The sequence below is a fragment of the Typopeltis vanoorti genome, unplaced genomic scaffold (assembly GCF_054136105.1).
Source record: "Typopeltis vanoorti isolate ZY-2024b unplaced genomic scaffold, IOZ_Tvanoo_1.0 HiC_scaffold_177, whole genome shotgun sequence".
Lineage (NCBI taxonomy): Eukaryota > Metazoa > Arthropoda > Arachnida > Uropygi > Thelyphonidae > Typopeltis > Typopeltis vanoorti.
The window spans coordinates 3,420-16,676 of NW_028328009.1; the positions used below are offsets into that span (position 1 = coordinate 3,420).

General features: G+C 38.8%; 1 long non-coding RNA gene across 1 annotated transcript; it reads right to left on the reverse strand.

Moving 5' to 3' along the window:
* Positions 1–652: 652 nt before the first annotated feature.
* LOC150092208 (uncharacterized) lies at positions 653–12,222 on the reverse strand. The gene is made up of 3 exons (XR_016550608.1): positions 12,094–12,222; positions 8,335–8,481; positions 653–767 (listed from the first exon to the last, which is right to left on the reverse strand). It is a non-coding gene; the product is annotated as an uncharacterized LOC150092208 (long non-coding RNA).
* Between the last annotated feature and the right edge of the window lie 1,035 nt (positions 12,223–13,257).

Here is a 13,257-nt window from a genome sequence, read left to right on the forward strand (position 1 = left end):
CTTCATGCTTTGTCCCTAAACAAGTGTTTCCGGAATATGTAAAAATAAATTAAAAATATCCTTGGCCCACCCACGTTACGAGATGTACTTTAGGTTTCAAAATTGCCTTTCCTGGATGGAAGCAGATTATTTGAGTAGAAGTAAAAACAAGAACAAATTTCTAACTAAGGGGGGGGGATAAAACTTTCTACGGTTAAGAAAGAAAAATCTTGATCGTACTGGGGTGATGAGAAATCGACGATGTGTACCCTCCTCTAAGCAGGGAGATGCTAATACGATATTTTAGACTGTCGCATACGCAAAAATAAATCAAAGAAAAAATATCTAAGAAAGTAAACAGGTGCACTACAAAAATTTAGTGCACGTGAAATGGGAGGGTGGGGAAGGGTGACTAATGACGGTATTTAAAGCATTAATACAATTCCGACAGCCAACATTTTTTACGCTTGAAATTGATAACTTCACGAAATTTTATTTAAGGCTTCCAATTCTTAAGCTGTTTTTATTTATTATTTGGCTTATGTCACTGATTTGTCAATTTTAAATTAACTTTGCTAAGGCCCACAATCAGCAGAAATATATTAAAAATACATTTTATTCTTGTAAGAAGGTTATTTTGACTTACCAGCAGGTTTTTCTAAGGCCATCGTCCACATCTTCGGTATCATCGCCTACTTCGCTCAACATCACCATTTCTTTGTACTGAGCAGCACATTTGGTTTCGTCTTTGGAAATGTTTTTAAAACAGGGAGCGTACCGGAGATAATCTCAATGAATAAAAATAAACAGTTAAACTTTTTAATATTCCGTTTAATAATATATTTTCTGAATAGAAAATTAAACATTTATGGGGCGGATGCTAAGTTTTTTAGGGGAAATTTACGCTTTGGTTGGGATTGCAGACGAAACCACTCAAGCTATGAGGGTCATTTAATTGCTCGTGTTCTCTTTCCAGATTTCCATAATGAAAAACCCTCCCACAAGGAAATATGTCAAATAAGAGACATTAAGTTGTTATACATATATCTTACTAAAAATAATCTCAGGGCGAGTGAGAAACATCAAGTTATGCATCCCTGAAAGTCCGTAGCACCAGCTTATCAAACCACAGACTGCAATGCAACGGTGATAACCTTTGCACTGTGAAGGTGAAAAGCGTGAGGGGTGTTCCTATGACGTTGATTTGGGAGGAGCAAAAAAAAAAAAAAAAAAAAAGGGGGAGGAGCGATCTTTACACATTTTTTCTCTAACACATTCATCTGTCGAGTACCGTTGGATGATATACGTTATTTTAGTTCTCATTTGTGGCGTGCACTATTCATTGATATAACTGAAGAATTATATCAATGAATAGTGCACTATTCATGGAGATAACTGAAGAATTGGGAAATTATCCTTATGAATGGCTTCCAATCTTCGATTCCGGTAATAATTGAAATTTTTGTTTGGTAGCAGGAAAGTGCCATTTGCGGATAATACTTCTTGGAAATCCTCTGAAATTTTTTGGTGACCATCACTAAGAAGTATTTTTCTTTAGACAATCCCATACTACCACGAAGAACATATCCGTTGATAACATTCTTATTATTTGTAGACGTGGTGTTTCACATTTAAATGTCGTTTTAGATTATATCAGCTCCTTCCATTCAAAAATGCAATGCTCATTACAATTAGGGAATGAAGATGAACACCCCACATTTCTTGATATCAAAAACAGGAAGAAAAGGAATTTTACTGAACATTTTCAACCCCCCCACCAACTTCCAATGGAACGCTTTCTTCATCTCATCACCTTCCATCAGAAAAATATCACACCCTGGGGAAAAAAAAAAAAAAAACACGAAGTGTCCATTTCACAAGACGACAGAAAGGAAACTTCAATTTCTGTTCAGCCTGCTCGTCTTTAAGGGGGGCGAATTCTAGAAGCACTCTCTGGAGAATACTTTTTTCTAATCAGTATTCTTAGCAGCTGAATCCCAACATTAATTAGAAACCCCGTTTCCATCCCCATGCCGTTTCCATCTTTCCACCAAACCTCGTTTGATATCTCCAAAAGACGTTTATCGAAAAGATTTACTGTGTTTAAAGAATTTCTTATTCTTGTGCTTTACCTTAGAATGTAAGGTAAAGCACAAAACTGCTCAAAGCTGCAGTTTTGATGTAAGGAACATTTCAGCCGATTTTGCATGCCATACAAAAGAGAATCAAAATCGGAACTTTTTCATCAGTATTCAAACACAAATCACGTCTTCGTTTACCATTTTTTGAAGAAAACGCCCTTTCACGTCATATAAAAGAATATACTACCGGCATTCGGTCACAAACGATTCATTTTTAAGTAATGTCTGGAAGCCATTAATTAGATCTCAAGAACAGTGAAACGCAGTGTTCAAACAGTCCGCGAAGACAGAAGCCGCAAGTTAGAAAAGAAATGATTAAACGTTCAGCAAGCATGCGCAATATTCAAAGTAGGTAATAATAATAATAATGCAGGAAGCAGATCGTACAGCCCTTTTAATGAAGTCCAATTAACATTTTCGATACGAGTTTGTGCTCTAGAACCATTCAGGGGGTGAAGATGGGTGCATGCAACAGTCTGTGTTCTCAAACAGGTAGGTTTTTTTTTTTTTTTTTCTGGGGGTGGGGGCACAGAAAATTCTTTTGCGACCATCACAACAACATTAATGACAACTTCATCCAAGAGATTCTTTTAAGAACATGCTGCACTTCCCGTTGCATTTGCACGTGGAAAGAATATCACTTCACTTAGAGATGGAAATAATTTTAAAACTGCTGATTATATCATAGCAATTTTTTTTCTTTTTTTACCTCATTTACAGATATTAATAGATTTTCATATGATGTAGACCTGGGTTTGGATCCTAATGACGTGAGGAACCTTCATCAGATCTTTTCAATCAAATGTTGAGTTAGCCAGTAGAGTTTTTATGGATAAAAGAGATCGGTAGGAAGAACTCTTTTATCCCTTACTTTAAAAAACAAAAACAAATGGGCAACTGGTTCACCCTTTATCAATGATGGCTAAGCCAAAAGTTCTTGGGCAAGTTTATGTGTCAGGTGAGAAGGTAAGACACACAAATGCCGCCATCTTGGGGTCCTGAAACTTACCAAGTACATATCTCCTTGCGTGAAATAGTTCGAATTCTAGTGGTAAATTTGTGAATTGTGGGATTAAAATCCGATTTTATGAGGGAAAAGAAACAAAATCGGGAACTGGCTGGAAAAAACTCTAGAAAAAGTTCCTCCAGTTGGCAACTAAAATCGAACTTATAACAGCCTTTCGTCCGTCGGTATAGCAAGAAGACTGTTCTTGAATTTCTCGTAATCCATTGGTTACTCATTTGAAGGCAAGAAAGTCTCTTGTTATAACCTTACTAAGGTATTATGAAATTGCCACTTAATACCCAAAATGCTTTAGATTTTATCAACTATACCGAATCCCAACTCCCATGGAGACAGAAATTTTGCAGTCCATATCAGAAACTTCATTAGAACGACTTAATATGATTGAGACTTACAAAACGATCTTTTTTTTTAAGCAAGGCAATTTAGATTTAGGCTATAATCGTCCAAATAGCTAAATAGAAAAAATAAATTTGCTAGTATACTCATAGAAATTTGGATTACTATGTTAATTAAAATAAACCGAAATCGATTTAGATAAATTAAAGGCAGAATTCCCATTAGCCAACCAGTGAAGAGATAGAGGGCGGTAGTGCATGCATTTAGATGAAATAAAAACTATACGCCTAAGAGAATGAGGGAAGGGATTATGTAAGTGTTGCCAAGTGTTTATGCATATGATCCGTGATTCTGACATTTGATATAAAATGTGATTCAAGGAAATTAACAAGTATATTTATTGGCAGTGAATAGTCCTACTGGTATAGTCAACCGGTTTGGTTCTCAAACAGGTTCAAATAATCAACTTAGTAGGTAAGTCAACCTTTTTCTTTCAAAACAGGGGCCATACGCTAGGCCTACTGCCATCAGCATCGCCATCGTTTCATTGCGTCAGTTACTGCATTAGAAACTGTCTATTATTACAATACTGTGGAAAAGGAAAGGCATGTCCTGTTCCACAGAACAAAACATGGGTCCAACCATAGACGCACCGTATGAGGAACTTAATTTCAAACAGCTCCTGGCAATTTTCAAGCATATAGGAAATCTGCTTCACACAAAATGGCCAGGTAAGGTAGTAGTTCACGAAATACAAGAAGTTGATACAGACGGCGCTCAACGTTTAGAACTACTTCAAGACAGCGCTACCGAAAAAGCAACAACGGCTGAAGATCATTCCCTTACTGACCACACTGATTATCAGGAGGTTCGCGCACGCAAAAAGCGCAAACCTGCGACCTCCGAACCACCAAATGCGGATGTAATGGATGAAGATGGCTCTGTCCCAGACTCTCCTACCTCCTCAAGGAAAAAGATCACCCCCGATTATTCTGCGTGAAAAGAATAAATGGATGTCACTAAGGAATACAATGAACAACTTAAAGATCTCTTAACACAATGCAAAGAATGTCACAGACGGTGTTAAACTTCACCCCAAGACTGTTATGGACTATCGTCGATTAACATCCGAATCGAATACCAGAGGAATTCAGTATCATACATTCTCACTTGGTTCTGAAAAAAATCTCAAGGTAGTGATCAGAGGTGTATCTGAGCATGTCTCCACAGACGAAATCACTACAGATCTGCAGCTGAATGATTTACCACCAATAAAGGTCAGCAGAATGATCAGGAGGGACAAGACCCCAATGCCACTAGTGTTGATTGAGATCAGTCAAACCTACAAACACATATGACTTGACGACCATCTGTGGATTGAAAATCTCGGTAGAACCGTTAAGGAAGAGAGCTTCTACTGGGCAATGCCATAGATGTCAAAAGTTTGGGCATGCCCAGAAAATGTGTAGGGCCGAATTTAAATGCTTGAAGTGTGGGGTCGGTCACCCAACGAACACATGCTCTAAGCCAAAATCTACTCCGGCCAAATGTGCCAACTATGGCGGTCCTCACACTGCCAACTACAGAGGATGTTTGCATAATCCACGTAATAGAAAATCTGAAGAAGGAACATTCTCTTCTTCTATTAGCTCACCTACATCAGCGACTACTTCACAGCCTCCTAAAGTTCAGAATAAAGACTCAGAAGCCCATCTGCTGAAAACTGAGGCCCCCCCCCAAAAAAAAACAACTAAAAAACAGCAGTCTAGGAGATATGCGGATGTAACCCGCCCTAAACAGACATCCCTAGAACAGTCAGCATCACGCCCAAATTTGACAGCTATCATTACCGCTTCCTTGCCAAATATGCTATTAGATTTTAGCAGATCTAATCCTTCACAAAGTTCTACTAATAGATTTCTAAAAGACACCCAAGTCATCATTTCAGCGCTCACTAATGAACAGTAAAAAATTAAAACCAGACTCCCTAGAAATAATAGCCTGGAATGCAAACGGCTTGAGAAATAAGATCCTAGAACTTCAAAATTTTGTCCACAGATATCAGCCAGATGTCCTTTTACTAAATGAAACGCACCTAAGACCTGCAGACAATCCCAAAATTTATGGATATCAATCGTACAGAACTGACAGATCAACCCACAGAGGTGGAGGCATGGCAATTTTCATCAAGAATTTTATCTCTCATCACTCCACAAACATCCCTCCTGCCTTCAATCTTGAGGTCACCGGCATTGAGATTCTCACGAGTTCTGTCTGCAAATTAAAAAATTTTACAGCATACCATCCCCCACAAAAATCATTATTATTTTCGGATTTGAACGCCTTATTTGATACTGGAGAGCCTACCATTGTGGCAGGTGATTTAAATGCCAAGCATTCTACCTGGAATAGCCACAGAACTATGCCGATTCCAACAACCTTCATGTAATAGGTCCTGCTGATCCCACCCATCACAACACTTATGGTAGGGCTGATGTATTGGACATAGCCATACTGCAGCACATCAGACTCCAATACAATTTAATGACAATCAATGATCTATCATCAGATCATAACCCAATATGGTTAAAATTAGGAAATCTTGAAAAATTATCCCCAACCCCTCACTCATTTATTCCTTGGGAAAGGCTCTCCAAGGTGCTTCCAAAATATATTGGTCCTGTTCCCATCATTAAAATCATTAAATCAAAAGAGGAAATTGAAACAGCTGTCAAAAATCTAACAGAACAGATTACAGCAGCCTGTGCAGCAGTTACGACCCCTGCAACTACCCACAAATCCAACCACTTGCCTGAAGATATTATGAATCTGATTAGAGAAAAAAATAAGGCTAGAAAAAGATGCCACAGCATCAGGGCGTCACAAGACCAGCTGATCTTAAACAGGTTCAATTCTGCAGTGAGAGATGCACTCGCAGCTCATAGAGCTCAACACTGGAAAGAAAAACCGATCTCCATCTCCACTGACAATCACTCTGTATGGAATCTTTTATCCGAAAGATTAAAAACAGAAATAAACCTCTTCCCCCCTCTTCAAACAGATTCATGTCTCATCCACACTGATGCTGATAAAGCTGAGGCAATAGCAAATCATCTTGAAAAACAATGCAAACCCGCATACGACCACCTTAATATTAGTCATATCTACAAGATCCACCGTAACGTCAGATATTCGCTCAATTCAGCTCTCACACATTCCACTCGAATAGCACCCACCTAACCTGCTGAAATATATGCTATTATTCAGAAATTCAAGAATAAAAAGGCTCCTGGATCCGATGGTATCTCCAACAAAGTTATAAAACTTCTACCACGTAAAGCTATTGTTCATTTAGCAAATATAATCAACTCTATCCTTCACTACAAATATTTCCCTTCCTGCTGGAAATTGGCGTATATAATACCAATTCCTAAACCTGGAAAAGATCCCACTTTGCTTCAAAATTACAGACCAATCAGTCTCATCTCTAATCTCGGAAAAATTGCCGAGAAGGTAATTCTTACTAGGCTTCAAGATTCGGTACTCCGATTAAATATCCTGCTTGAGGAGCAGTTTGGCTTCCGACAGTGGCATAGCACCACACAACAAATACACAGATTGGTGGAGCATATCATCACAGGTTTTAACTGGCGTCAATGCACTGGGGCTGTTTTCCTAGACTTAGCCAGTGCATTTGACAAGGTTTGGCATTATGGTTCGCTATATAAACTAATATCATCCGGTGTACCAATCGGAATCATTCAACTCATCAAGGCATACCTCTACGATAGGCGCATGCAAGTGAGATTATGTGGAGCAGTCTCTACAAAGAAACACATCTTGGCTGGAGTTCCACAAGGGGCCCTTACTAGCACCAATCCTATTCTCCTTATACTTGCATGATATACCAGACAGCCCATTATCTTCAATTAAAGCTCTTTACGCTGATGACACAGCGATATTGGCCAGATCATTAAAGCCTCGCCTAGCCATCAAGAAACTGCAAGAAAACCTACTGCAAATTGAACAATATTTTGCCAAATGGCGACTCCTGGTGAATCCTCTGAAGAGCATAGCCGTCCTATTCTCTAGATCAGTGCTTCCTAAAGAAGATATTCTCCTAATTAACACAAAAATTCAGTGGAAAACAGAGATCAAATATCTTGGTGTAGTACTGGACAGAAAACTGACTTTCAACTCCCATATCAAGACTCTCTGTGCAAACACATCAAAAACCATAGCTCAGCTCTACCCGTTAATGAACAGAAACAGCAAGCTGAGCACCAGAATCAAACTTCTCATATACAAACTAATGGTTCATCCAATACTCACCTACGCCTCACCGGCCTGGAGCCATACTTCAAACTCGAATATTATCAAATTACAACGCATTCAGAACAAGTGTCTTAGAATGATCCTGGGCGCTCCATGGTTCATGGAGCGCCCAGGATCGAACTGTCCAACTACACCAGGACACGGAGATCCCCTATATTTATACTTTCATGCAGACTGTAGCAACCAAATTCTTCTCAAAAGCAACTGTGCACCCTAACAGACTGATCCAACTGGCTGCTGACTATGATGCAATGGACTATTCTAAGCACAAAAGACCTAAAGCCATCCTCAACCCCAACACTGAGGATTAATCTCCTAGCCCACTCAGGGCGAGCAATTAGCTCATAAACTCTCTCAACTCACAGTCTCTATTAAGATAGCCGGGAATATGAAAAGCTTTTGCTTCACCCGTTAAGCCAGTAATGTTAATAGTTAATAATAGAATGAGGAAATGAGGTTTGTGTATCTTTTATTAAAAACAACGTATTTTGGATAGTTCATATAAAATGCTATCACCTACTGTTCTGCAGTTCTCCCGGTAGACACAAGTCCTGGATGACCTTTCTAGATTCCGACACGACGGAGTCGAACACCCTTCTTTGAGCATTACTGAAGCAGTTGACAGTGTGGTGTTCCAGGCAGAGTACACCTTCTTGCAGTTTCCTGCGAAACGAAACAGGACAGTTTCTAAGACGCACTTGTTTAAATACATTCTGAGGATTGATTTTCACAGAGCGAAACCACACCCGAATGTCATCTGGTTTTACTTTAGGCTATTTTGGGAATGTTTTCACTGGAAAAAGTGCATAAAGATATTAATAGTTATCCAGCATAAAAAAGAATCATGCCATTATTATTTCATATTCGTTTAGTTCGTACAATGAAACTGTGTTTACCATTATTCAGAATAATGGATTTGTTAAGAGAGCAAACATGGGGGCGATAAATAATCACATACACATAATATGAATGATAATACAATCTTCATGTAATTGGTCGAGTGCGAAACAGTACATTTTATCATCCATTCTGTTGCATTTTTTACTCATAGAAACCCACTTGTATTTTCAAAAGCAAGACTATCTACAAATGCAGAAACGAATTGGAATCCAATGCCTTTTGATATCGGACTTTAGTCTACTGGACGATTTCAAAAGTCCGTGCATTTGCACGCAGCACCTCCCACGAGACTGATTGCATCTCTTCTTTTATTATTAGGTAATTTTGATTTGTCTTGAACAAATCACAATTAACAAAAGATATGCTTCCAGTAAAAATGGTACACATGAGTGCACATCAGGAAAAAACTCTCGATTTTATTATTGTGATTTAACGATTTGTAACGCAAGATATTCTGCTCCGAGATTTTCAGATTTCAAAAACTTTTCAGATCCACTTCAGGCTGCAAATAAACAGAATGTTTGTAGTCTCATAGAACGCGGAGAAATTAATTTCACAAAGTTATTCACTAACATTCGTGACCGCAGGCTGATTCCATTTCATGGCTGAAACGAAAACGATACTGAATTCGACTATCGTGAAGGATTTCTCATCTTGATGAAAACTAAACTGTCTCATTGCTACAGCGCACAGTTGCCTGGAACTGATTTTTTTGGACCAAGGAATTGTCCTTTTATTTCTCTTCGGAACAGAAAGCGATAAAGGACGAATTTAAGTTTCCTCCCCTTCACGTGCTATAACGTTTCACTCTCAAACTAATAACAAGCAAAACCCAAAAGCAGGCTTTGTTTCCACGTAATGATGAAGGCTTTGTATGCTGCTAAGCATTTTGTAACCTTCCATACGAAATGCTAGACAATCATCGAACGAATCCCAATGTGAATGAAATGTCGCTTCCTCAACCAGTTGAACAAGATAAAAAAGCTGCTCTAAATTACAAAATATCCTTTCAAGTGTTGTCAAGAAAGTGCCTCGTTAGGAAATCACGGCGGTTATTTATATCGATCTTGGAATTTACATTTCTAGTCGATGCAAGTCAGCACAATTGTTTTTCCAAATTTAATTTCATGGTTCAGACATCGCTGACCACTCTAATCATGCAGACAAAATAAAATGACCCAGTTCTCTATCGGTGTGAAGAACTGCGGTTGTCAGCGGTTTAAGATATCGTATTACACCTAAAACGAAATGAGAAGTTTAGTGAAGTGAGGTTTTGTACCCTTGGGACAATTTCCGAAAAACTTCCCAACCAGGCTTCTTGTATACCGAGGCAGACCACACTCTTCCAGTCCATAAATGCGCATCACACTCAATTCGCGACTTGTACGCTGCAAGGCATTATGGGAAGGATCACTACCTGGACTAATTTGGACATTTAATTTTTAGCAGTGAGCAGTAGTACACCAGTGGAGATCTCAAAAGTTGAAGTCGGTCTGCATATTCACCTTGCCATAATGTAGAGCTAGATACCCCCCACCACAAACACACACACGAAAGATTTATTTATAAACCTATAGTATATGCATTAATATCATCGGTGAGCTAAGGTTTTTTTTTTTCCACACACAGCTACCAATAATCGTTCGGACACTTTAGCCATTTTAATTGATACCAGCGGACGAACCCTAATATCGGGTATATCCACCTTTGGCTTTGACCTCCTGCATCCTTTGAGGGAGGCTTTCCACCAATGTGCAACAGACATCAAGTGGAATTTGTCTCCATTCCTCCATCAAAGCGGCATTGAGTTCAGCGACAGATCGAGGACGTACTGCTCTGAACCTCGGTTGCCGCTCCAATTCGTCCCACAGGTGTTCGATGGAGTTGAGGTCAGGATTGTTTACAGGTCAGGGCAGTTGTTTAACACCTACCTCTTCATAATATCTGCCGCTTTGTGGCATGAGGCATTGTGGTCTTGATTGTAACACGGGTCCAAAACTTCACAGTGTAGGCAGCACCTGATTTTCCAGAATATCAAGGTACTGAGCTGCCTTCATGGAACCACGGACAACGACCAACGGTCCCACTCCAAACCAGGCTGAATGCACCGCACACCATTACTCCTCCACCACCAAATTTTATTGTGGTAATAAATTCACCAAGCTACCTCCATACCTTGCCATTCTTATGTCAGGGTATGGAGGCAGGTGAATCTTGATTTATCGTTCCAGAGTACTGTTTTTTGTGTGTGAACTGGTCAATTGTCCAGTTCACACACTCTTTGCACCGAGCCGCCTTGTGTGCCTCTGCTCCTCCCTGGAAACCCAGTAAATGGAGTTCTTTTCGTACAGCATTAGTGCTCACCATGGTGTTACCGACACTATGAAACTCATCATGGATGGTCTGTGCCGATTGTTGCCGGTTTTTGCATGCCACGTTCAGTCATTTTCGGCCCGCCGCCCTCGGTGTTTTCCTGCACTAGTGATTCCAGAATGTCTCCATTGTTGATCACATCGCATTTTGATTTTGATTTTGGATGGTCCGTTTTAGTGGCATTGGCACATATGGACACGCCACCCATGTGACAGCCCAAGTTGACATCTCTCTCGAAGTCACTGAGTTCATGTCATGTTGCTATACCACCTGTATTCAACTGCTACGATGAAATACCGCTTCCTTTTATCTGTACACGGGTTTTTATACTATTAACAAACCTGGAATGCTCCGTAACTTCAAATAACAGGGGCATCCGGACAATTATTAGTAGATTGTGCGTGTGTGTTATACTTATATATTGGATTGGTTGGAATAGCAGCTGAGCGAACTGAGGCTGTGTGACTCGTACCTCTGTAGGGTTTGCTTGTCTTGCTAAAGAAACCACTCGAACCTTCCTCTTCAAGCATCTATAACAGATTCCTTTCAAAGACGGGATGCATCCCATACTCGTAATTGCATTGCAGGCAAGAATAAGGGGTCGACAATCATGCTTGAATGATTGCTTAATGCAATCCTTTAAGATAGAACAGAATTTTGATGAGTCTTTCCTTGATATTTTATAATAACCTAACTAATTCGTGCCTTTGATCTCTCCAGCACACCTTGTTTAATACATCAACTGTTTACTATACAGAAGGGGGGGGGATCAAAGGTATACAATACTGCATGATTAAACATCGGTTTCGTATTCTTGTTCAAATATTCTCAATATGCATTCCCTCCCTCCCCAATTGAAGATTGAAAAATCGCCCCAAATAACTTCATAATGTTCATTGCTAAATTGATTGGAAATTAAAAGGTTTTTGTTTCGGCTTTACTGAACCCTTTCCGTATACGAAGGGTGCTGTTTAATTAAAAGTAATTATGAATTAAACTTACTCGCAAACCTGTTCAAGCTCGGAGAGTGTGGTTGCCAAAGCCAATTCTTCACTTTGAGCAACCGATTCGAGGGTGCTCATGCAAGATTGGAAGTCTTCTGTTGAACACTCGTTTTGCAAGTTCGAAGATGATCCTGTGGGGAGAAAGAGCGCGATTAGCAAATCATGAACATTCCTTCATAAGAACAGAACTTGATTTGATATTTTGGTCATACAGGTAACCCTCGTATAACGCGGATATTATGTTCCGCAGAAATGCCGCGTTATATAAATCGCGTTATGCGAGTCTCAGATCAAATAGACGAAGTAGGGTGATGTTCCGAAATCGTTTTTTTTTTAATTATATAAACAACAATGACATATCCAACTAAAAATATATTTTTATTTAATTCAGGTAATTCATGTAAGTTAAGAAAACAAACTATGAAACAAATACAAAGTATAAAAATTACAAATTCTACATAAACTTCATTGCAAATAATGCATAAATGTTTTAGGCAAAATAAAATAGTGCATATTTTAATCTTTCATAACACGAGGATTTGAGGATCGGTTAATAAACATTAGTTTTGTCATGTAATCACCTGATACATTACTACAAAACAGTAGAGTAATTCTATCTTTGGAAACTGAATCCAGGAGCTGATCTTTCGTTTTTCGAAATATAGGTGCGTTTTTGCACTTTTTCCAATATAACCCAGATTCATCCGCATTGAACACTTGGTCTGCTCTATAAATGTTTATAAACTTTGAGAGTTTTTTTATTCAATAAGATTTCCATCCATAGTAATTTTCTTTTGAGGTGCAATCTTTTATCGAAATCATTAGAGATTTGTCCATTTTTCCATTAGAATATCGCGTACACGAGCAACGCGCTTTGCACTTATCGTTGACCCAGCAATAAACACTTTCTCGGATTTCATGTTCATTTTGTTTGATTGTTCGAATTGTTGATTCATTTAAATTCAAAGTCCCTGCAAAAACTTCTGGATTTTCTCCATTTTTCAACCAATCCAAGATTTTGAATATTTTTCTTCGAGAGAAATGAATTTTGTTTCAATGTTGGTTTTTCCCTTTCGTTGCAGTTTGTGGACATTACTATAAAAATAATATTTTCCACAAAAAAGCAAGCATTACATATTGTATGTAACTCACCAGAAAATAA